We start from the raw sequence: 27,115 nt of genomic DNA, 5'->3' as shown, positions 1-27,115 counted from the left end.
ATTCTTACCCTAGCACTTATGGGGCGCCTGCTCTCTCAATACTACTTCCCTGAACTTCTGTTCTTCACAGGAAAAAGTTAACAGTGGACAGTGCAGTCTTGAGTCAGTCTGTTAGCTTGGAGGAGGGAAGGACAGGATAGTGCCTTGTTCTCCTAAGCTTTTGGGCTGTGTTTCTGTTGAAGCCAAACGTACATTGGCATGCATGCGCGGGCACGCTAGTCTGTGCACAAGAGGAAATATGCATAGGTGCATGCGTGAACGTGCACGCACTGATGCCAAATGACCCATTTAAGTTAAACAATGACATGAACACATTGCTGTGTGGTCTTTCAGCTTGTTCCTGTTTGCCTGTGCCCCGATACTTTTCCTGCATACTTGTGTTTGACCCGGCTTGACCTCAACCCACCTCTGGATTCCCGCCTGCCTATCTGTGACCTCGGCCTGTGCTTTGACTCTGCTCCTGTCTCATGCTCTTGTACCTCGATGCCCGACTGTGTACTGACTCCAGCTTGTATCCTGTTCCTGCTCTAGTCTCAGGTTCCTGTACCTGCATTGCCCGGCTGTTGATGACCCCCTGGCTTGTGTTCTGGCTACGTTCCTGCCTACTGATCCAGCGTCACGGAGTCCCAGTTCTGGGTACCTGTCTGGTGATCCAGAGCGATCGGTTTCCTGTTAAGCCTCAACTGGTACCACCTGCTATTCCGTCCCTTGTGCCACTCTGTGTCCTACACTCCCTGTCATCTCTACCAGGGGTGTTAGACAGGAGGTACAAGAGAAGCCCCCTCTACAGCTTGATCTCCACTAGGTACGTGACGGTACCACTCATCCAGATGTCGGAGACTGAGAGAGGGGCATTGCCTCTGGAGACGCTATGCCAGCAACTTGCCTCTCTTACCCAGGCAGTCTGCACCCTGCAAGAGGGTTATTTTCAGCTAGAGGGTCGCATCCAATCCATGGTCTCCACCTCAGTAACCTCCGCACCTGCTGCTGCTCCCGGACCCTCTACGACTGGATGGACCTCATCCGAACCTACAGTGGCTATACCACCACCAGAGCCCCAGATACCTGCCCGGAACGATTCTCAGGTGATCGGCACAAGTTCTGGACATTCAGGAACTCATGCGAACTATATTTTGCCCTGCAGAAACTGACTTTCTCACTTGAAACCACCAGGGTGGGGTTTGCCAGCTCCCTGCTTCTCAGAGAACCACAGTCCTGGGCCCACCATCTTCTGGAACAGAACCATGCTGTCCTGAACTCTATCACATCATTTTTTGAAGCAATGGCTCAGCTGTATGACGATCCCCAGCGATCTGCCACTGCTGAATCTACCCTACATGCACTACAGCAAGGTCGCCGACTATGTCGCAGAATTCCGCAAGTGGGCCTCCGATACGGGCTGGAACGATGCAGCCCTTCGGCATCAAAGACAAAACATGCTAGAGTTGGTATTCCTGGTTCCCTCAATGGCCTCATTGGACTCACTATTCAGCTTGATCGTAGATTCAGGGAGCGGAGAAGGGAAAGAGCCAGTGGTACCAGACCTATTTGGACATTATCTCAAGCACCATCCACCCCTGCTCTCACGGTCTCCGGGATAGAGCCACTGGGGCTCTTGCGCTCTCTTCTCACTATTGAAGAAAGATTGCGAAGGCCAAGAAGTGCGAATTTGAAAAAGAAACAATCCAATTCTTGGGACTTATTTTCACCTCAGGCATCTCCGTGGACCCTCAGAAGGTCAAATCTATCCTCAAATGGCCCACTCCAACAGACAAGAAGAGCATGTAAGGATTTATAGGATTTGCCAACTTTTACCACAAGTTTATTAAGAATTTCTCTGCTATCATTTCTCCTGTCACCCAGCTGACAAAGCGGAATACTCTTTTGTAGTAAACAGTGGGAATATGCACACGGTCCTGATCAGAGCAATGTTCACAGTGTTTGCACCCAGCACAATGCGAGCCACATTGTCTTGGGTGCTGGCGCGCACATTTCAGCTGCACATGTTGCTCTGCACATGAACAATTGCATACGTCACTACCTGATATCTATTTTAATGTATACAAGTGTCTGATTGGCTGATTGTGAAGCCACCACCTCTCTTTGTTATCCCTGTTTAGCACTATAAATAAACGGGACCATCCTAGGTCATGAGGACGATGCTGACCTTTACAGAGGAAGAGCTGCTTGTCAGTTTCTGAGAGAGGGGGAGTCCCCCCTCCCTTTTCTCTTCACTTACTGCATGTTAACACTGGCATCTGCCCACTCTCTGCCTTCCTCCCATGTGCTCCTATTGGCAGGAGAGGAGCCAATTAAAGGCACAGTTACAGCAGCCAATCAGAGACTGTACTAAGCTGCAGGAAGCAGCTGCAAAGGACTTTGGAATATGAAGTCTCAGCACAGAGCGGCCTCACTGACTTTTAAAGATACAGGACTACAAATCCCAGCATGCTCTACTGACAGGAAAAGAGACTCCATTTTGATTCCCTGAGGAAAATTCAGTCAGCACGAAGTGGAGGAAGAGATCAGTCCTGAGGGAAAGATGCTGTCTCTCAGGTGATTTCACTGCGCAATTCAGGTTTCTGCCACCAGTTGGGACATCCAGCCTGAGAGAGAGGGATCCCAGGAGCACATCCAGGCACATCTGCACCAACGGTCAAGGGATCCAGTGTGAGGGGACCAGTCGGGTCGCCAGAAGAGCCTGCTGTTCCAGGACGTTTCATTTGGGCCTTGACCACAGGAATTGGTGAGAGGGCTTTTGCCCATTTGCAGGAAACAGGGACACTGCACTACAGACGGAGTTAAATGAACACTGTATACAGACATCATTGCTGGTAGTCATCTTACTGACACTTGTAGTGCCACAGGGATAAAGGATAAGGCCATCCTTTTCTGGGGACACTGTATACAGACCTCATTGTCCTTTTCACCTTGCTGAGAAAGATTCTGCCTGCTTTACTTGATAATCCGGGCCAGTTGTGTTGTTTGGCCCTGCTATCCAGGAGTTTAAGTGCACCAACGAAAGTGGCTAGCTGAAGACAAGGAGTTTTATCTTTTCTTCAAAAGGCCTGAAGCTACTAGTGCCATACAGATCCGCACACACATATTCAGGGCTCTGTATATGCAGTGGGTGTGTGTGGGACAGCTTTTCTAGGAGGTTAAACCATTGCATGTTGATTTTGAATAAAGTGTTTAAATTTTGGCCTGTGGTGTCAGGGGACAGGATAGAGAGGCCTGACACAAACAGGGTCATTCCTCTGCTCTAGTCCTGCCTGGACTCATAGAGCCAACCTCTATGTAAAAAGGTAACCAATCCGATTTTAAAGTGTCATATTGTGCTTTATTTACCATTTAAATGTGCCTCTGCTCTTGGGGATATTCTCAGAAAGCAGCTTGAATATAGGATTAAAAGCTATATTGCTCTTAAATCTCAGTTATTGTTGATTACTTGAATATGTATACAGTTCCTGTTATTCTTCCACAGAAATATTGCAGTAAAGACAATTTCTGTGTTTTATCATAACGTGTGTGTTTCTCATTGGTCATTGCACTTACACCATTGCCAGGTGTGCCAGAGGGGGCTGAGGCTGTTATTAGGGTTGAGATTCAGAGTAACGGACTGAACAAACAAAAGCAGCTGCTTCGGGGTTATCGCTACATATGCAAACACGCTTTCGCAGATTATACGAAAGAGGTGTATTTGTGCTCATTAGTGCTGCGGAATTATTTGCTTATAGGCGAAGCTCATAATTTCCACAACCGTTTTGGCGAGCCATTGTTTAGAAGCCAACAGATCTTCCTAAACCAGCAGACCTCGAGGGGGGAAAAAGGGATCCAGAACCAGACCAACAAAAGGCCGACCTATGGTAAGAAAACCATACTTCAAGTTTTTTGAACATTTTTGCTGTTCTGGGATTGGGATCTTTATTCTATGTCCGGTGTATCAGGCAATTTCTGCTTAGCAAAAGAACCTTTTTGTTTTTCCTCTCTCTTTCTGTATAATGGCGGGATTTTAATCATATGTTATAGTTTTGTCATTGTAGGTAGGTCTATTGATTATGAAGGTAACCTATAATGAAGTCCTCTATAGGTCCTAATCAATACAACCTAAAGTTTTTGGTATAGGTAATTGTATGCCTTGAGTGTTGGATATAGGTAACTATATGGTTTGGAGTGTGTAATTGATGTCAGTGTTGTGTGGAGTATTTTCGTTTTTGGGTGGAGTCATTTCATAAGTAGATGGTAGAAGGCATCCCCGTTGGGTATAGATAGAAAGAAGCCATAATATTGTTTTGTGTAGCAGAGGATTTCATCAGATTCTGTAGTTGTCTGCCGAACACGTTTATATAGAGATATAACGTGAGGAGTTTTTTTTTTTAGCAGACCGGTAAGGCCATGTAAAATAGTCCGGTGGCCGGTTATGGTGATAAAGGCGCAAACAATAACAGCTCCGAAGGTAAAACGCAAGGGGTCTCTGGACGCAGAGTCCACCAAAAGCGATTTGAATCATCATGGGCAATGGGCCGTCCATGGTAGGGAGGGAAATCAGGCTTCCCAGTCACACAGCTGCACAGTGCATGAAATCTGGGTATGGGGCTAAGGCCATTAGACCCCTTAGAAGTTGGCATACATGGTCAGAGGGTACAGCATGGTGTATTCCTTTGGAAGGCACTTTTGATGTCTGGAAGTGGTAAAAACTCATCACCGACTTCAAAATGAGACTCCAGAGTAAAAAGACCTTGGAAGTAGCTCAGCTATGACTTTAGATTCCTATAATGGTGAGCGGGCAAGGTATACAGAAGGCAATTTCAGTTCGGAAAAAAAAAAAAAAAAAAAAAAAAAAAAAAAAAAAAAAAATCGCATAATGTATACTTGGCCTGAGGGGATAACTGAATCTGGTGATCCAGTAGGGGAAGCAGAGGAAGCACTCTCTGGGCTCACTCTGCTACACCAAGCAAGATCAGTTAGGTTTGGGTCTGCTGGTTCTGCAATTATTGTTTGTTTCTTTCGAACCTCCTACTGTTGCTACCTCTGCATCTCCTCCTCCTACAACCGCTTTATCCTGGAGCTCCACATCTAACCTCACTCATAACTCTTAGCCCCCACTCTCTCTCTCGCGCTCTCTCTCTCAACCCTCTCCTGTAATCTCTGAAACCTCCACTCTCCAACCAAAAGCAAACAATGATCTGTTTAATAATGGAGATTTAAATGTTTTATTTGAGGCCAGAGGAATTTTCACTCGGAACAAGAAAAGAGTGGACTGTATTCAGGCTTTAGAAGAATATGGTATAACTAGGCCTGCTTTATATCCTTCTCTGGGTAACTTCAAACTAGAATCAACAGTGGGTGAAACTGTTCACACAAACCCACTGTTGAAACCACCTTCTCAATATACACCAAACCCTGACCCTGGGACTTTCCCAGTCCGGGTGCAGCAATATGAGGGCCCCCCCAATGAGAATGGAGTCAAGCACCCAATTTTTTTTTTTTTTAATTAGTTTTAAATTGTAGATTATAAAGCAGAGCCTCTTGGGCATACCCAGGCTCGGAGACACATAAGAAACAAAAGCTAAAACAATAGAAGCAAGACTAAAACATCCTAAAACAACCTAGAGTTGTCCGATCAATCCATCTATACAAATTGGGGTACAGGAGTTTTTCCCGGCCATTTTCAGTGGCAAACACATTAACGAGATGCCCTCTCTCCTAGACCCCAGTCACCTAGGAGATCATCCACCCTGTGTGGCAGAAACACAAAGTTCCGCCACCTAAGGAATTACAGATCGTATATCCTAAAGCTCATTAGTCGTCCAGAGAATCTTCCTTTGTATCTGCAGACTCCATCCAGATATTCCACATTTTATGGAACTTCTTAGCGCACCACCTAGACAGATAAGTGGCCTTGTACATTGGAGGGCTGCATTAACTAATCGTTTCCAGAAATTAATAGATGGTGCAACAGGGGATTTCCACTTGAGTACAATGGCCTTTGCCTGCATAATACAGTAATAATCCCACTGTTAGCGGGACTTGAATAGTGATAACTGTTAGAATAAATGTGATGACCTCATTCCAAAACAAATTTTCTTGTGGACAGGTCCAGAAAACACGCATGAAGCCCGCTGAGGGTGCAGCGCATCACCAACAAGAATCTGGAATATTTGGATATATTTGTTGTAATCGTGTGGGTGTAAAATACACTCTATGTATGATTTTAAATTGAATCAGTCGGTCCCTTGCGGAGAACAATTGTGAAAAGGCGCAATCAGGAGCATTCTAACCGAACTTCCAAACTCTAGGACAAATCCGCAGGGTTCGCAAGAATATTGGGTCAGAACCAATTTAGTTATGGCATGAGCGGGATGGACTGTGCCAGAACTCTGAAAGCTGAAATAAAATGGGGGTTGAGATGGCAGATGTCTTCATGTCTCGCTGCAAGATCACCACACAGGATCAGATAACTTCTGAGGGTAAAGAATGTTGCCAGGCTCTTCTGGGAAAGCTTCTGGCAGTGTACAATGCAACCTCTACCACGGATGTAATGAAAGGAAGTCAGAATCCTGAAGAGGAACCCGTTGTTTTTTGGTATCACCTAAAACAAGCAGCACTAGATGCAGATCTGGCGGTTGGTCCTGACGAATCACCTAGAGGTCATTAGCTGACTGCCATCCATCTTATGCTAATGGCCAAATTTCTAGGAGGGAATCCATTCAAAAGTCCAGGACAGGTTACTATTGGCCAGGCCCGAATTTAATGAGATGATTATACCTGCCTCTATTTGCTCTCTCTGGTATAGAGAGGGATGTGGACCAGAAAAAACAGGAGAAGACATCTAAAATCTTTGTAGCACAAACCCCTACACTTAAAATCCAAATAGACCGATACCTGCTGATAAAAGTTCTCCACCCAGCAAATCCCCCTGTAACACTCTTTTGTTCCCAGTGGCTAAGAAATCTGTCAAAGGTCAGGAAGCAGAATTTTGTTTAGTACACGACTTAAGGGCTATAAATAAAATCATTATCAGTGATGCCCCTCTGGTGCCCAACCCACACACCTTGTTGGCCTATATATCACCAAATGCAATTTTCTTCAGTGTCAATGATCTAACTAATGCATTTTTCTCTGTACAACTGGACCCCCAGTGCCAGTACCTTTTTGCTTTCTCATTCCAGGGTCGACAACTGACTTGGACACGTCTCGTTCAAGGGCCTGTGAATAGTCTCTCGGAGTACAGTTGCAAACTTAAAATAGTGTTAGTTGGATCCATGGACCCCAACGAATCCAGAGGTGGTGCTGTTACAGTATGTTCATGACTTGTTTCTTTGCTGCCCCTCAAGGGATGTTTGTCATCAGCATGCTGTCTCATTGCTTAACCATCTGGCATCTACGGGCAATAAAGCTAGCAAGGAGAAATTAGTTTTGTAGGGAGAAGGTGACCTTTTTAGGACATTGTATATCTCAGGGTACGCGACACCTGACAACCCAGAGAGTCTAGACACTGAAAGACTTCCAGAGACCCCGAAACGCACGACAAACGAGAGCCATTCTTGGACTTATCAATTACTGTAGAGACTGGGTCCCTAACATCTCATCCACATTAGGACCCCTTTGCGAACTTCCATCCCAAACACCCTTTCAACTGACTGATGACAACTGGTCAACCCAACAGGACTTGATCCAAGAACTCTCCAAAAGTACCTGCTTTAGGCCTATGACCTCCCTTTCTACTATGAAAGCAAAAGCCACGCCACTGGAGTACTGACCCAACTACATGGGTCCAGGTACCGACCCATCATGTACCTGTGGACTGCCCTAGATCCAGTCATTCGAGACTCACCAGGTTGTGTACGAGATGTGGCCGCCTGCGCTGTATTGCTACAGAAAGTAGGTGACATAGTCTTGGACACCCCATTGACCCTGTACACTCCCCACTCGGTACAGGAAATTCTAAATCAAGTCCAGACGAAACATCTATCTGCAGCTAGACTGACAAAGTATGAGGTGGCTCGCCTAACCCCTACTAATTTAAGGAGCAACTGCAATCTGCTCACATAATTTGTAATAAAACAGCTTTTCTATTCTGAAGCTTCCCTCCAACCACTTTGCATATTATTTTATATATACTGTGATTCTGTACTTGCCAAATATGCTGCAGAAATCTTCCTCCACTAAGTCTGGCTGCACCCATTTTAACTGCTGGCAGCTGAAGCTGCTGCCTGTTCTTTTCCTGGATTTACACAGGACACACAGAGGCATACCTGCAGCTCTCATTGGCCCTCTTATGACTCATCCCCCCTCCTTTCCTGGCAAACTCCCACCAGAGAGAGAGATGTGCATGGATGTCATCAGCCTAGGCTTTTTATCAGACAAGAAACAGGAAGAGGGCTGTATTTACTGGCAGAAAAAAAAAATGTTTTACTATCCAAAGTTAAAACAACAAGGGCAGAAGATTTAATAGAGGGAAAGATGAAAAACTAACTGAAGGTCCGCTTTAACCATAAAACGATGCACCATTCTAAACCTTGCATCTCTTCTTCCTGTTTGTATTGAGGAAGAAAAGGGAGGAGATAATGGCAAGAATGACAATTTTCAAACCAACAACACTAATCTCTCTATACAGATTCCAGGTATGCTTTTGGGATAGCTCATGGCTTCAGTACCATCTGGAAAGCAAGAGGATTTTTGACTAGTTTGGGGAAGCCAGTGAAACATGCAGAGTTAATCAAAAGGTTATGAATTGCTTTCAACCTGCCGTGTGAACCATTCTAAAGGTTAAGGCCCATACGACTGAATGGACTCTGGAGGCTGATGGTAATGCTTTGGCAGCTATAGCTGCTAAGGAAGGTGCTCTGAACCCTCCCAGGGAAACCCTGATGCTAGCCATCCCCTTTAATGTGTCTCTGGAAGAGTTTAAGAGACTACAGTCACAAGCGGAATGACAGGAAAAGAGGAAATGGACAGCACTAGGGGCCACAAGTCGTCCAGATGACATCTGGGGTCTTGGTAAAAAATGGTGTCTACCAAGATCGCATTTTTCCAATGATGGCCCATTCGGCTCATTATCAAGGGTATCAGTCAAAGATGGTTATGTGTATACAGGTGGATAAGCATTGGATCGCCCCTGGATTCACTACCGCAGCTGCTAATTTTGCAGCAGCCTGCCTGGTTTGCGCATTGCACAGCCCAGGTAGGATGGTACCAGTACCCAAACGACATTCTCCCCAACCAGAATATCCATTACAGTGCATCCAGATAGACTACATTACGTTGCCAAGGAGTGGGCCGTACAAACATGTCTTGGTCTGTGTGGATATGTTTTCCCGGTTGGCTGGAGGCATGGCCTGTTCAGAAAGTCAACACCACTACCACAGCCAAGAAGATCCTGTCCGAAATGGTGTGTTGCTGGGGCCTACCTGAAACTATCGAGTCGAATCGAAGCTACCACTTCACTGGTCAGATATTTGCAGAAGTGTGTAAAGCCCTCCATATCAATCTGGGATTACACCCCCCTTATCCCCAAAGTAGTACTTGATTTGATTGTAGCCCTCTGTCTTTTCTCACTAACTCTGCTGCTATCTTTATTACCATTGATTTGTATGTGTTTGGTTTTCTCTCTTTTTTTTTTTTTTTTTTTTTCTTCTTCTTTAACATGCTGCTTAAAAATTTGTGAATTGGACCTTGAAGAAGGGGACATACCCCGAAAGCTTGTCCTGAAAAATTGTATGTTAGTGCAAATAAAAAAAGTATCACGGACAGTACTCAATTTTCCCTAAAGTAGTAGTAAGGTTGAAAGGTTGAATGGAATCCCTAAAAACCAAAATCTCAAAAATAATAGCAGATACTGGAAAACTCTGGCCCGAGTGTCTCCCCATAGCTATCCACTCCATTAGAAATGTCCCTAAACAACCTCACGGGTTATCTCCAAATGGGGTTTTGCTCGGAACTAAACCAAAAACAGGGTTGTACTTTCCTCAGCAGCTGTCGTCTTTACATTCACAGCTGACGGGGTATGTGCAGTCCCTGCAACGTGAGCACCAAAAAAAATCCACCACAGGGTTCACGAGTCCCTTCCAGACCCTGACTCGATAACCGGTTTACATTCTATCCAACCAGGTGACTGGTTTGTTGTAAAGAAACATCAGAATAAAGGGACCAGAGTCGAGATACCTTGGGCCATTTCAGGTTCAGCTGACCACACCGACTTCTCTAAAACTTAATGAATGGGACAACTGGATCCATACCAGCCACTGCAAGAAGCTGCTCAACTACCCCAAAGAATGAGGAGTATCTTTTTTTAATTATATCTTTAGCAAGGGTGACAATGAAAAGCATCCCAACTTATTGTTAAAAATGCACCTCCAACTGGCTAAAACGGCGAACAGGACCAACTGCTGGGTATGCTCTAAACTCCCACCAAGCCTTAATACCCCGGCAATGGCAGCAGTACATGCTATATATGATGTCCTTATTGGTATGAGGAAATTTGAAAAACTAGTAAAGACTCCAGACACTTGTCAATAGAACTTAACGATACATTTCTAGAGGGTAAAATTAGTTATAGCTTTAACATTAGCTCTGGTTCTTGCCCCTCCCTCACAAAACCAGTATGGGTATCAGGACAACTAGGTAGCCCACAAGTGTGCTTCAACTTTAGTTTTGGTAAAGTGGATAACTTTGTAGGAACCATCACCTGTAAGGAAGGTATAACCGTTTAATCTTACCAATGACACCCCTGGCCTTTTTAATAACCTCTCTAGACCAGATTACGTCTGTTGAAAGGAAGCGTGTAGTTCAGACTGAGGGAACAATTCCCCAGTCTATCCTGTTACTACTCAATGCACGTGACCGTCAGAGTGACCCCCCCTGTACGACTCTGACTGGCCCCTACTACTTCTTATGCGGTTTTACAGGTTATAAGGTAATCTCCCCTAATGCAAAAGGTTCATGCGTCCTGGTGAAACAAGTCCCAGCATCTTACATCGCAGCCGTGATGGATCTGATGACATGAGAGAAGGTAAGAACAGCAAGGAGAGCTAGAAGGGAATTGTTCACCAACTCCGACCATGTCTGGGCATGTTTTCCTGCTTGGACAGGGTGGGGGATTGAACTTATCAAACGATTGACTAATTTCTCATCCATTGTGGATGGGCTGTTCAATGAAACCGTTGAAGCTGTAAGGAAGATCTCACAGGAATAACGACAGATGAAGACCCTTCTATTACAGGAAAAGATGGCCCTTGATTATCTGTTGGCAGCCGAGGGGGGTTTCTGTGAATTCCTAGGGGAAGACTGTTGTACCTGGATGGAGGATACTAGTGACAAATTTCAGGCCCATATGGATAAGGTTAGATCCCTGCAAGGCAAAGCCAGAGCTATAGCTAATGAAGGTTGGAATCCTTTTAAGGGTCTAGGAAAGTTTGGGGATATTTTTATTTTCCATCGGATCATGGTTGAAGTAAGTAGGGGTATATATTATATATATATATATATATATATATATATATATATATATATATATATATATATATACACACACACACACACACACACACACACACACACACACATACACACTCATGTTTGTGTTTCTATTCATTCTATATGCTGTGATGAGGTGTTCCTGATGCCTGATCGGTCAAGTCAACAGAGCACGAGCAGATGACCACATCTTCCTAGCTGAGATGAGATGCCCGAAGTCCAACCCACGTACCAGACGCAGAGGATGCCAGGTTAACTGGCGATCACTACAGCTCCCCTCTTCATGTCCTCCCTTAGAGTCATCCCTCCTGAAGAACAAAACAAAACAGTGTTTTTCTTTTTGTGGACTCATATGTACTGTAAAGACCGATTCATTTCCAGGTGTAAGAACAAGATTCGTCGAGCAGGGCCGTCTTAATAGCATCATGGGCTCCTGGGCAAAGTAATGCTCTGGGGCCCCTACAATGGGGACAGTGCAGGTAAACAGACATCAAGTAGGTAGGAGGCAGACAAGCGGAGCTCCCCCTTTTGGGTGGAGCCCTGCATGAACTACATAAACAATCATTCTGTACAGCAAAGAAACAGTGGGAAAATACTTTATGTAGTAACAAAGCTGTCCTGTGCATATAACATACCGTATATACTCAAGTATAAGTCGAGTTTTTCAGCACATTTTTTTGTGCTGAAAGTGCCCCCCTTGACTTATATTCGAGTCAAGCACTTTTCTGCAGCAAAAAATTTCATTTTCCGAACCGAATTTGGGGCCCCGTATCTCAGGGCCACTTGGTGCTAGGAACCCCAAATTTGGTGTGCAAACCCAGTGGACCTGGGGTTCCTAGCACCAAGTGGCCCCGAGATACGGGGGCCCCAAAATAGGTTCGGAAAATGTTATTCTCTGCTGCAGAAAAGTGCTTGACATTTTCTGAACCGATATTTGGGGCCCTGTATCTCGGGGCCACTTGGTGCTAGAAATCCCAGCTTTGGGTATTTCATGGTACTAGTTCCACTGGGTTTGCACACCAAATTTGGGGTTCCTAGCGCTAAGTGGCCCCGAGATACGGGGCCCCAAAGTCGGTCAACTGTGTCCATCTGCAGCAATGTCATTTCGGGACACTTTGGGTTCAGAGACCCCAAATTTTGGCTGTAGCTAGGGGGCATCTAGGAACCCTTAACTACCGAGTTTGAAGTTCGGGGGACCTATGACTGCAAATGCGCACAGTGAGGCATGCAAATGGGCATTGTTGACCCTCTTTTCCACTTACAGTAGCTGTGCATTTCTCACCCTCGTCTTATACTCGGGTCAATAAGTTTTTCCCATTTTTTTGTGGTAAATTAGGGCCTCGACTTATACTCGGAACGACTTATACGGTATCTGCTAGATTGATGCCTCCCCAGCACTCTGACCCCTCTACACCCCAGATATCCCCCCAGCACTCTGACCCCTCTACATCCCAGATATCCCTGCAGCACTGTAACCATATACCATAGGATACCCCTTGTATTGTGACCCCACTACATCCATTAAACCCCCTACACTGTGGCCTCTCTACATCCTTGATATCTCTAGCACTATAGCCACAAAAGCTACCCCCTATACACTCCAGATCCCCCCTCAGCATTGTTTTCCCCCATACACTCTTGATAGCCCCCAGCACCATTATTCCATCCATGTAGTACCCTCTTTTCCAGTGGAGATACAGTGCATGTAAACTTTTGGCTCTGTGCCCACCTCTAGCACTGCACTCACCTATACCAATCAACCAGGCAGAAGGAGGGGCAGAGGAGGGAGCATCCCTCCGAGCATTCCAAGCCTTTCGGTGTAAACAGTGCTGGACAGCTGGGCTCACTATAACACCATCCACAATGCTACTTCCGCAGGTGGGCTCTCAGTGCTGCTGACTCAGCAGCTCCCACTCCAGCTCCTACCCCGAAGCCTTCGAGTCCCGAGCATTAAAGCTGCATGGGGCGGGGTCAGAGCATCACTGGCGCTCCAGCCCTGCCCCTCTCTGCTGGCTGTGAAATAATAGGTATCTTTCTGCACAGCACGGCGCACTGCTGCCAGCCTGCCTCCCCTATGTATCCATCACTCTCAGTGCCATCATGGGGAGCCCAATTTTGGGGCAGCGTGGGCTCAAGGACCAGTTGCTTTGGGGAAAGTGCAGGGGCCTCCCATGCAGCTGAGCCCCTGGGCAGTGCCCTCTCATTAAGACAGCCCTTGTCGCCGAGGGACACATGAGAGCATATGACAAAGAGGAGGGGCTGTTGTGGAAATTTGTATTAATGTATATTGTCAGATGTCTCCCAATCTAAGTTTTGCTGCAATACGCTCATGCAAGCGTGTCAGCACATACAGACACCGGTGAAAGACCGTTGGTTGTGTAAACCTTCCCGTGGACGCGGAAATATGTTTGCAGTTTAAGGGATGTTCATTTATGCCTCACCAAGAGACTGGCCACCTCATTGCGGCTGCATCTACAGACCCGCGCACATGCAACCCACATTGTCTTGGATGCCTGCGCACACATTTCGGCGGAAAACTGCACACTGCTCTGCACACGAACGATTGCATACATCACTACCTGATATCTATTTGAATGTATACAAGCGTCTGGCTGATTGGGAAGCCACCACCTCTCTTTTTTATCCCTGTTCAGCCCTATAAATAAACTGGACCGTCCTAGGTCATGAGGACGATACTGACCTCCCAACGTGAAAACAGCCTTTGTGTGTGTTACTTGGTGTTATGCAAGCGCGCTTTGCCGGATTATACATAAGAGCTGTAATTGTGCTTATTAGCGCAGCGGAATTATTTGCTTATAGGCAAAGCTCATGATTTACACAACAGTACCCTCAAGTCTACGTCCCAAGATCCTTAGCCTATGTCATGACCATCCCTTGGCAGGGCATTTTGAGGCATCTGAAACAATGGAACTTGTGCAACGCTCCTTTTGGTGGCCTAGTTTGAGGTCTGATTGCCGAGATTATGTTGGAACCTGTGGAATCTGCATCTGAAGTAAGAGTGACAAAACCAAATCTTGGGGTTGGCTAAGGCCTTTACCCATCCCCAAGAGGCCTTGGGAAATGATCAGTATGAACTTTATTGTTGAACTTCCTCCATCCGAAAAATTCACTACCATCTTTGTGATTGTCGACAAGTTAACTAGGATGGCCCATTTCATCCCCATGTTGGGGACCCCCTCAGCAATGGAAATTGCTTGTTACCTTCATCAAAGAAGTGGTCATTCTCCACGGGGTACCCAGCAGCATCACCTCAGATCGAGGAGTACAATTCACATCCAGGTTCTGGAGGGATCTTTGCAGAACACTAAAAATCGAAGCTTGTTTTTCCTCGGCCTATCAATCACAAACAAATTGGCCAAACAGAGCGAACGAACCAGCCTCTGGGACAATACCACTGATGCTTTTCATCTTTTGTTCAAGATGACTGGGAATAACTCCTACCCCTGGCAGAATTTGCATATAATGATGCGGTTTACTCGGCCCAATTTTTTGTGAATTATGGGTACTTTTTACCCGACATTGTGCCTGATTCCTCGGTTCCTGCAGTCCAGGAGAGAGTGAAATTCTTGCAGTCAAACAAAGCACAGCAAAACAATAAACATTTTTTTGACAGAAAAAGGAGAGGATACCTAAAACTTGAACTAGGAGACAAAGTTTGGCTATCTACTACCAATCTAAAATTATAATTCCCATCCAAGAAACTGGGACCTAGATATATCGGTCCACTTTCTGTTAAAAGACAAATCAATCCAGCAGCCTTTGAACTTTCACTCCCAGAAACGTACAAGATCCACCCTGTCTTCCATGTGTTCTTACTAAAGCCCGCAAGGCTAGACCAATTCCCTGGTCGTGAGACGGGTCCACCAGCACCTGCGAAAGTTGATGGCAATGTGGAATATGAGGTCAAGACAACTGTGGATTGTAGAAAAAGAAGACACACTATCCAGTACTTAATTAAATGGAAAGACTACGGGCCAGAAGGAAACTCACGGGAACCAGAAACCAACCTTCATGCCAAAAGACTGATACAGGCATTTTTTTCTGGCCCATTCTGAAAAGATGATACAAATGGACATGTACGAGGAATCCAGTTGAAGCCAAGCGTGCTATGGCTCGCAGGAACGCTAGCCTGTGCACAAGAGGAAATATGCATAGGCGCATGCGTGAATGCGCACGTGCATGCCCTGGTGCCAAACAGCCCATTTAAGCTGAACAATGACATGAACACATTGCTGAGTGGTCTTTCAGCTTGGTCCTGTTTGCATGTGCCCTGATCTGTTTCCTGCCTACTTGTGTTTGACCCAACTTGACCTCAACCCTCTTCTGGATTCCTGCCTGCCTACTTGTAACCTCAGCCAGTGCTTTCTCCGCTTCTGTCTCACGCTCTTGTACCCCGCTGCCTGACTGTGTACCGACTCCACCTTGTATCCTGATTGCTCTAGTCTCACATTCCTGTACCTTCATTGCCCGGCTGTTGACCCCCTGGCTTGTGTTTTGGCTACGCACCTGCCTACTGATCCAGCAGCACAGAGTCCCAGTTCCGGGTTCCTGTCTGGTGATCTAGAGCCATTGGTTTTCTGTCAAGCCTCAGCTCTGGTGCCACCCGCTATTCCGTCCCTTGTGCCACTCTGCCCTACACTCCCTGTCATCTCTACCAAGGGTGTTAGACAGGAAGTGCAAGAGACCCCTCCTCTACAGCTCGATCTCCACCAGGTATGTCACAGGTTCCTATGATGGACACAGTGTAAGGAGACACAACTTTAGTCCCTGCATTCAAGGGTGGCTCCATAGGATGCTGCAAAAGAAAGGAGCCACCCTGAAACAGGAAACCTGGAGCAGTGGTCATGGCACCAGGTTAAACTGGAACACAAGCAGTGATTAAAAGATAAATCAGTGACTCAGACCCAGGTCAGTTATCCTCCAGCTTAGACGTGGCCCTGTTAGAAGTGGCAGACCCATCTCTTAAAAGAGGTCCTCAGAACCGCGAGTAGAGACTGTAGTCACAGTGACTTAACTTACTTTAATAGCCAACAGGAGAAGGGAGATCATTTTTCCCTTCGGAACATCCACCGTACTCTATAATGGCAACATGGAGGAGGCGAGAGAGGTGGAGCTGAATGCGAGACCCCAGGTATGTTCTAACTCACCCTACCCTCTGCCTCTAATTTTGTCTACCCTTTTTTACCCCCCTTCCTCTAACTCTGTTAAACTTGCTCTGGTCTCTTGACCGAGGAAGATATTTTATGTTGAATTACCAGGTGGTGGGCTGGGTGTGGGCATGCCGGCCAGTTGGACCGATCGGAGAAGTTTTTGAATTGCGACCACCCAACTCATTCGGGGGCCGACAAAGATAGTGCCGGCATGAAATGGCCACCCTGCCTTGAGGTGGTCCCGGCGGGGGTGGAGCATGGGGATAGGTTAGTTGGAGGCTAATGGATGCCCCCCTGTCCTCATGCCCCGCCTGACGGAGCCATCACTGAATTACAGTGACTCATTTTAATTTAAGTACACAGATCCCTATGTTAGAGACACTCAGGGTGAATCGGAGACAGTGAGGTGGAAATATACCAACCATACCCCTTGAGAGGGAAGGGAGACCCCACTCAACACCCACCACCCAAATACTGAGCCTTTCATGGTTGGGAAATCAATCCTATTCTTGTCCCTTGTTTTTTCTCCTCCCTTTATTTTCTGTATTATTTTAATTATTTTCATTTTTTTTTTTCCACTGTTCTTTGTTTTTTTTTTTTCTCCTTTGTTCCTTTTCTCTCTTCTCTGAAAAATGACAATTGAGACAATCGATGTGTATACTATAGCACCTTCATTGAAAATGTACAACCTTGTCCTTTATAAAGATTATACAAAAAAAAAAAAAAAGATAAATCAGCTGCATACTCAGTAAGCACACCTCCCAACTTGATTTCAAGGGACTGTCCCTGATTGAAACAAAGTCCATCTGTCCCTTTTTTCTCACAATTTTTAGTCTGATCTATATAGTTGTATATAAAATTCACTTTTTATCTTTCAAAAAGTATTTCCCAGTGCGAAACCTTTCATCCAAATTCTAAATTTCTGCATTTGTAAATTCCAAAAGCCAGTACAATAGTAGTGGTAAAATACACTTGTGGGTTTAACTAATCATATTTATTTTGTACAATTCTACTTTAATGGGGCGTGGCAGGGGATGTGTCCTATACCTACATACTTTTGCTAATAGGTGTCCCTCATTTCAGAAAGTTGGGAGGTATGAGTGATTAAATCAGCTGCTAAAAGTACTTAAAAAAACTGAGGGTTTAATATCACTTTAAGGTGATGACCATAAGACTACAGAGCAATGTCATTACATCATTGGGGCAAAATAGTATGGTTGATTAAGAACCCTTTAGCTTGTCTGTCAGCAGTTGGCCACACCTCTTGCCTGGTATCTTTAGCATCTTGGAGCATTTGTCAGAAGTGAGTGTAGCGCTACCCCTACAGGAGCCGCTGGTGAATATGGGTATCTCCCACCCTGCACAGCCAGGCACATGGGATACAAACTACATACATCCAGTATATGCACTTCTCTTCTACCTCCAGCACAATCTTGCTTGTAGAACTACATCTCCCAGGACCAGCTAGCACTGACAAATTGATCCAACACAGACTCAGTCAGATCCAGAGCAACTGCCCTTTGCAGGCAGGGACCTCCCCTTTGGTTGCGTATCAGAAAGAGGTCTTTAGTGCTTAGCTGTCCTATTCCTGTGGCTACTGCTCCCAGTATCACCTCTTCAGACACTGCCAGCCCGCCTTGGCTGCAGCTACCCCTTTCACTAGCCCCCCTGGCTACTTCTCCACAGTCCTCCCAGACTGACTCTGCATCCATCCTAGACTGCTTACACCCAGCCAGTCCCTTCAGGCATGCCTCTCAGTTCTCTGACTGTAATGCCGCGTACACACGAGCGGACTTTACGGCAGACTTTGCTCGGCGGACTTTACGCCGGACTTTATGACGGACTTTCCGAATGAACGGACTTGCCTACACACAATCCACCAAAGTCCGTTGAATTCGTACGTGATGACGTACGACCGGACTAAAACAAGGAAGTTCATAGCCAGTAGCCAATAGCTGCCCTAGTGTGGCTTTTTGTCCATCGAACTAGCATACAGACGAGCTGACTTTTCGACCGGACTCGAGTTCGACGGATAGATTTAAAACATGTTTCAAATCTAAGTCCATCCAACTTTTGAGCAAACAAAGTCCGCTGGAGCCCACACACGATCGAATTGTCTGATGAAATCCCGTCCGCCGGGCAAAGTCTGCCGTAAAGTCCGCTCGCGTGTACGCGGCATAACACTCACCAGCCCTCTTGGCTGTCTTTCTCCCTGGAGATTTTCCCGGCAGTGTACTTCTGCAGTCCATCTCCATCATCCACCCGAACTCACACTGACCCTGAGTATTTGAGGGGGCCTGCCCCCTGCCAATCCATCTGTTGGAGATTGGTCAAGACCCTCAGAATACTCCAGACAGCTCCTCCTAGACCTCTCCCAGCTGCTTCTGGAATCTTCAAGTTTCCAGTAAGCAGGGGGAATGCTTAGAGATACTGCTGCTGAGTCACCCAGTCTCCGTGAATCACTCAACCCTGACCCATAAAACACAGGCTTGGCTGCCAGCCAAGCCTGACAATAAACCTACTCTAATGCCGCGTACACACGGTCGGACTTTTCGTCTACAAAAGGCTGACAATCCGATCGTGTGTGGGCTTCCCCGGACTTTCGACTGACTTTTCCAGCCACAAATCTGACGGACTTTAGATTTGGAACATGCTTCAAATCTTTACGTCGTAACTCCGCCGGAAACAGAAATACGCTCATCTGTATGCTAGTCCAACGGACAAAAACCCACGCTAGGGCAGCTATTGGCTACTGGCTATCAACTTCCTTATTTTAGTCCAGTGTACGCCATCAGGTATGAATCCATGGGACTTTTGTGTGATCGTATGTAGGCAAGTCCGTTCTTTAGAAAGTCTGCCGCAAGTCCGCCAAAAGTCCGTCGAAAGTCTGTCGGACGGGCTGTCGGACTTTTGTAGCCGAAAAGTCGACCGTTTGTACGCGGCATTACACAAAAATCCTAACTCTAGCACTTTAGCAACACTAGGGGATGCTACATGGTGTTTATGCAGAAGCCTGAATGTGTCAGAGAAATGTCATGAAACTGCTTCTGAAATCACCCCACCATGACCAAGTGACTAGGGATGTGTGGGAGCATATGAGGCAGCAGACAGGGCTTACTACAAAAGGAAAAACTTTGGCAAAAGACAATTTGTTTTTTAAAGGGTACTTGATCTTTCTATTTTTGTAACAGGATGCCTTTAATTATACATTATTTTACAAAAACAGGTGAGGGCAGGACCTAGACCAGACTGCATTGCTCAGCTGCAATATAGTCCAGCGTGAGGTATTGGATTTTGCAGGGTGGTACCTATATGTTCTGTCTAGCATGGGAGCTGGGGCTGTCTGAACAGAATCACAAATTCACTATACTGTATGTTGTTCAGCAGTGCATTTTGAAATTTGCCTGGAGTTCCACTTTAAGATTTTGCCTAATCTCCGCTATGCCCTATATTAAAAGTACAATGTAAAGTGCTGTGAAAAAAGTATTTGCCCCCTTCCGAATTATTTTTTTTTTTTTGCACACTTGTCACACTTAAATGATTCAGATCATCAAACAGATTTTAATATTACACAAAGATATCCTGAGTAAATCCAAAATGCAGTTTTGAATTTATGATTTCATTTATTAAGGGAAAAAAGCTCTCCAAACCTGCCTGGCAATAGCCCCCACTTGCTAAATCATGAATGAACTGTGATTAACCACATTTTTTGGAAGGCTGAGCTAAATTTCACTTGCCACACCCAGTCCTGATTACTGCCAGATCTGTTGATTTAAGAAATCACTTAACCACTTAAGGACCAGCCTCGTTCTGGATTTTAGGTGTTTACATGTTTAAAACAGTTTTTTTTTTTTGCTAGAAAATTACTTAGAAACCCCAAACATTATATATTGTTTTTTTCCAACACCCTAGAGAATAAAATGGCAGTCAGTTGCTCTGGATCTGACTTTTTTTTGCACCGTATTTGCTCAGCGGTCTTATAAGCGCACTTTTTTTGAAAAAATTCACTTTTTTGAATAAAAAAAAAAAAGTCAATAGTAAAGTTAGCACAATTTTTTTATATTGTGAAATATAATGTTACACCAAGTAAATTGATACCCAACATGTCACGCTTCAAAATTGCGCCCGCTCGTGGAATGGCGTCAAACTTTTACCCTTAAAAATCCTAATAGGCGACGTTTAAAAAATTCTACAGGTTGCACGTTTTGCGTTACAGAGGAAGTCTAGGGCTAGAATTATTGCTCTTGCTCTAATGGTCGCGGCGACACCTCTCATGTTTGGTTTGACCACCGTTTTCACATGCGGGCGCTACTCACGTATGTGTTCGCTTCTGCGCGCGAGCTCGTCAGGACGCTTTAAAAAAAAAAAAATAATAATTTTTCTTATTTATTTTACTGTTTTAAAAAAATAAAATTGGATCACTTTTATTCCTATTACAAGGAATGTAAACATGTAATAGAAAAAAGCATGACAGGTCCTCTTAACCACTTGAGCCCCGGACCATTATGCTGCCTAAGGACCAGAGGTCTTTTTCCAATTTGGCACTGCGTCGCTTTAAAGCGGTTGTAAAGGTAATTTTTTTTTTAAAAAAAAATAACAAACATATCATACTTACCTTCACTGTGCAGCTCGTTCTGCACAGAGTGGCCCCGAACCTAGTCTTCTGGGGTCCCTCGGCGGCTGTTTCAGCTCCTCCCCGCAAGCATTCACCACCTTAATGCGAGCTCCCTCGCATGGTGGTGAGTGCTTGCGGGCGCGCTCCCGTGATACAGCCGGCGGCTATAGCCGCTCGCTGTATCACTCGGCCCCGCCCCCCGGCGCGCCGCGTCATCGGATGTGATTGACAGCAGCGCGAGCCAATGGCTGCGCTGCTTTCAATCCATCCACTGCAGCCAATCAGCGACCAGGCTGAGCTGCAGCGAAGATGACAAGAACGTGCAGCGAAGATTCGAGGCGTCAGGTAAGTAAAACGGGGGGGCTGGGGGCGGCGGTACTGTCAAAAGTTTTTTCACCTTAATGCATAGAATGCATTAAGGTGAAAAATTTTTTACCTTTACAACCCCTTTAACTGCTAATTGCGCGGTCATGCAATGCTGTACCCAAACGAAATTTGCGTCCTTTTCTTCCCACAAATAGAGCTTTCTTTTGATGGTATTTGATCACCTCTGCAGTTTTTATTTTTTGCGCTATAAAAACGGAAAAAGACCGAAAATTTTGAAAAAAAATGATATTTTCTACTTTTTGTTATAAAAAAAATCCAATAAACTAAATTTTAGTCATACATTTAGGCCAAAATGTATTCGGCCACATGTCTTTGGTAAAAAAAAAAATGTCAATAAGCATATATTTATTGGTTTGCGCAAAAGTTATAGCGTCTACAAACTAGGGTACATTTTCTGTAATTTACACAGCTTTTAGTTTATGACTGCCTATGTCATTTCTTGAGGTGCTAAAATGGCAGGGCAGTACAAAACCCCCCCAAATGACCCCATTTTGGAAAGTAGACACCCAAAGGAAATTGATGAGAGGCATGTTGAACCCATTGAATATTTATTTTTTTGTCCCAAGTGATTGAATAATGACAAAAAAAAAAAAAAAAAATATTTACAAAAAGTTGTCACTAAATGATATATTGCTCACACAGGCCATGGGCATATGTGGAATTGCACCCCAAAATACATTCAGCTGCTTCTCCTGAGTATGGGGATACCACATGTGTGGGACTTTTTGGGAGCCTAGCCGCGTACGGGGCCCCGAAAACCAAGCACCGCCTTCAGGATTTCTAAGGGTGTAAATTTTTGATTTCACTCTTCACTGCCTATCACAGTTTCGGAGGCCATGGAATGCCCAGGTGGCACAAAACACCCCCAAATGACCCCATTTTGGAAAGTAGACACCCCAAGCTATTTGCTGAGAGGCATGGTGAGTAATTTGCAGCTCTCATTTGTTTTTGAAAATGAAGAAAGACAAGAAAAAACTTTTTTTTTTTTCTTTTTTCAATTTTCAAAACTTTGTGACAAAAAGTGAGGTCTGCAAAATACTCACCATACCTCTCAGCAAATAGCTTGGGGTGTCTACTTTCCAAAATAGGGTCATTTGGGGGGGGGTTTGTGCCACCTGGGCATTCCATGGCCTCCGAAACTGTGATAGGCAGTGAAGAGTGAAATCAAAAATTCACGCCCTTAGAAAGCCTGAAGGCGGTGCTTGGTTTTCGGGGTCCCGTACGCGGCTAGGCTCCCAAAAAGTCTCACACATGTGGTATCCCCATACTCAGGAGAAGCAGCAGAATGTATTTTGGGGTGTAATTTCACATATTCCCATGGCATGTTTGAGCAATATATCATTTAGTGACAGCTTTGTGCAAAAAAAAAAAAAAAAATTTGTCTCTTTCCCGCAACTTGTGTCGCAATATAAAATATTCCATGGACTCGACATGCCTCTCAGCAAATAGCTTGGGGTGTCTACTTTCCAAAATGGGGTCATTTGGGGGGGTTTTGAACTGTCCTGGCATTTTATGCACAACATTTAGAAGCTTATGTCACACATCACCAACTCTTCTAACCACTTGAAGACAAAGCCCTTTCTGACACTCATTGTTTACATGAAAAAGTTTTTTTTTTTTTGCAAAAAAATTACTTTGAACCCCCAAACATTATATATTTTTTAAAGCAAATGCCCTACAGATTAAAATGGTGGGCATTTAATTTTTTTTTTTTTTTTCACACAGTATTTGCACAGCGATTTTTCAAACGCATTTTTTTGGGAAAAAACACACTTTTTTAAATGTTAATGCACTAAAACACACTATATTGCCCAAATGTTTGATGAAATAAAAAAGATGATCTTAGGCCGAGTACATGGATACCAAACATGACATGCTTTAAAATTGCGCACAAACGTGCAGTGGCAACAAAATAAATGCATTTTTAAAAGCCTTTACAGGTTACCACTTTAGATTTACAGAGGAGGTCTACTGCAAAAATTACTGCCCTCGATCTGACCTTTGCGGCGATACCTCGCATGCATGGTGCAATTGCTGTTTACCTTTGATGACAGACCGCCGCTTGCGTTCGCCTTAGCGCGAGAGCAGGGGGCGACAGGGGTGCTTTTTTTTTTTTTTTTTCTTTATTATTTTTTTGCTTTTTTATCTTATTTTTAAACTGTTCCTTTCATTTTTTTTTTTTTTTTAATCATTTTTATTGTTATCTCAGGGAATGTAAATATCCCCTATGATAGCAATAGGTAGTGACAGGTACTCTTTTTTGAAAAAATTGGGGTCTATTAGACCCTAGATCTCTCCTCTGCCCTCAAAGCATCTGATGACACCAAGATCGGTGTGATAAAATGCTTCCCCAATTTCCCAATGGCGCCATTTACATCCGGCGAAATCTAAGTCATAAAATGCTCGTAGCTTCCGGTTTCTTAGGCCATAGAGATGTTTGCAGCCACTCTGGTCTCTGATCAGCTCTATGGTCAGCTGGCTGAATCACCGACTGCATTCTCAGGTTCCCTGTTGAGACAGGAGAGCCAGAGAAAAACACGGAAGACGGTGGGGGGGGGGCATTCCCTCCCACGGCTTGTAAAAGCAGTCTAGAGGCTAATTAGCCACTAGGATTGCTTTTACATGAAAGCCGACCACTGGCTGAAAAGAATGATACCAAGATGATACCTAAACCTGCAGGCATCATTCTGGTATAACCATTCAAAGTCGTGAATGGTGTACCTGAAGACAAAAAAATGGTTAACAATAAAGCACAGTAAACGGTAAAGTATAAAAAATTGCATACCTGAAAAGCAAACATGATAAAACATAATAACAATAAAACATTGCAGAATAGAATACAGTAAAAAAAAAGAGCAGAACAAGAGAGAGAGAATAGAGAGAGAGAGAGAGAGAACAATAAAACGACAACTATTTTTTTTTATTTTATATATATATATTTTTTTTTTTACACTTTTTTTGTAACTAACTTTTATAACTGTAAACGGTTCCAGGTTCGGGTCTCTCAAAATGCGATGGCATCTTGGGAGACCCTGTGAAAGTGTGCCTAGTCTGTGCAATGCTGTACCCTACGCGAATACTCAACTAGTGTATGGTAGCGTTCAAAACATTCACCAATGCAAAGACCAGGATTGTCAGGACAGGAGGGACAATAATAGCGGGTGTCACGCCTATATTCGCGCTTGCTGTAGACATGACATCTTTTTTGGGGGTTCGTTGGGTAGGGGTACTCGGGAGGACATAAAGAAAATGCCTCTCATGCAGCCGACTGCATTTGATTGGGGATGTGAATGGGGGAAGTACGGGCGCTGCAGAAGCGGTGGGTTCCCAATTAGGATTGGCGAATGCAGCAGGAAGGGCACTATGGGCACGACGGGCCTGTGTTTGTCTTTTTGGTGGCAGCAGGACACTACTTGTGCTTGCCACCTCACCAGCTTGAACTGCACTTATGGGACTCGCCATGTCACCAAGTGTTACTGCAGTGCTGGTTTGACTACGACCGGGGTGTACTAGGCCGCTGGCGCTTGCCAGTTCAATAAAAAGCTACCAAAAAAACTGTTAGCGATCGCAGGGATCAGGCCTGACTCTGCGAACGCTGCAGTTATGCGTTAAGTGTTTTGTAAGTGACAGTGATCGATCGATCGATACTGCACTTGGGTGGGCTGGGCCGGGCGGAGGGGCAAAATGCAGGTGCTAGCAGGTATCTGGGCTGATTCCGCTAACACTGCGTTTTTGGGAACCCTAAACTGCTGGGGACGCTAGTATAGATCTGATCGGATCAGATATTGATCCGATCAGATACTATACCACTAAGGGAGCTGTACGGTGCGTGCGTGGGTGTTAGCGCTACTGGCGCTAACCTGACGCTGCCTGGGGCTGGTGCTTGCCAGTTCACCAAAATGCTACCAAAAAAACTGTTAGCGATCGCAGGGATCAGGCCTGACTCTGCGAACGCTGCAGTTATGCGTTTAGTGTTTTGTAAGTGACAGTGATCGATCGATACTGCACTTGGGTGGGCTGGGCTGGGCCGGACGGAGGGGCAAAACGCAGGTGCTAGCAGGTATCTGGGCTGATCCCGCTAACACTGTGTTTTTGGGAACCCTAAACTGCTGGGGACGCTAGTATAGATCTGATCGGATCAGATATTGATCCGATCAGATACTATACCACTAAGGGAGGCGTATGGTGCGTGTGTGGGTGTTAGCGGTACTGGCGCTAATCTGACGCTGCCTGGGGCGACGCATATCACCGCCGGGCGATCAGGGGGCTAAACCTTTATTCGGTAATAAACGGCGGGTGCCCTGACACTATAAAAAATAAACAAACTAACCAGCGTCACCCGTAACAGTTATACGGTGATCAGTGGTGAAAGGGTTAACTAGGGGGCAATCAAGGGGTTAAAACATTTATTAGATAGTACATGGGGGTCCCTGACGCTATAAAACGCTGACGGCGAACCTAAATATTTACCTCACTAACTAGCGTCACCAGCGACACTAATACAGCGATCAGAAAAATGATCGCTTAGTGACACTGGTGACAGGGGGTGATCAAGGGGTTAAAACTTTATTAGGGGGGGTTAGGGGGGTATCCTAGACCTACAGGGGGGGTAATACTAACTGTCCCAACACTGTAACTGTCACAAACTGACACCAATGCAGTAATCAGAAAAAAAAAAAAAAAACTGCTGGTGTCAGTTTGTGACAGGGGGGATCGGGGGGGGGGGGGGGAAATCGGGGTGTTTTGTGTGCCTGGCATGTTCTACTGTGTGTGTGTAGTGTTGTGCACTCACATACCTGTCTTCTCTCCTCGGGCCGGAACGGAAATTACCGAGCCGAGGAGAGATGACATCATTTCCTTTGCTGCTGTTTAGCATACAGCAGCAAAGGAATGTTCTCATTGGCCGGCGGCGATCGCGAGGGGGGGGCCACGAACGGATGGCCGCCCCCTCATCTCCGATCGCCGTGGGACAAAAGACGACCGCCTCGGGCACCGGGGGGGGGGGGGGGGTCCGATCGGACCCCCCACCCGCGGAAGGCAAATCACGTATATGTACGTGATTTTGCCTGTCCGTGCCACCTTGCCGACGTAAATCGGCGTGAGGCGGTCGTCAAGTGGTTAAATATGAGATCTGGAGTCAAAAAGTCCTCAGATCTAAGGCTGCCCATACATTATACAATTTTCTTGTATCACTTTCCTTTAGATTTACCAAAACCATATAATAGGAGGTCAAACCTAAACACTTTCAATTTGTATGCAATCAGGCAGGCCCTTGCACTACACAGTTGAAGGTAAATCTAACGAAAATTGAATAAGAAAATTGTATGGTGTATGGCCAGCTTAAAAAAAAAAAAAAAAAAATGCCTTTAAGACAAATGGGTGGAGCTGACGTTATGACTTCGCTTCCGCCCTCCTGTGGTATGGAGACGAGTAGGGGCCATCTTAGCCTCACTCGTCACCATAC

The 27,115-nt window shown here is 45.3% G+C and overlaps 1 protein-coding gene across 2 annotated transcripts in view; it reads right to left on the bottom strand.

The window, feature by feature from the left end:
- Window positions 1–27,115, bottom strand: part of LOC141117403 (potassium channel, subfamily K, member 16-like) — a 165,774-nt gene that overhangs the window by 99,918 nt on the left and 38,741 nt on the right. The window lies entirely within an intron of this gene.

The sequence above is a fragment of the Aquarana catesbeiana genome, linkage group LG13 (assembly GCF_042186555.1).
Source record: "Aquarana catesbeiana isolate 2022-GZ linkage group LG13, ASM4218655v1, whole genome shotgun sequence".
Classification (NCBI taxonomy): domain Eukaryota; kingdom Metazoa; phylum Chordata; class Amphibia; order Anura; family Ranidae; genus Aquarana; species Aquarana catesbeiana.
Note: the sequence above shows the minus strand (reverse complement) of the source record. Positions and strands in the feature narration are given on the sequence as shown.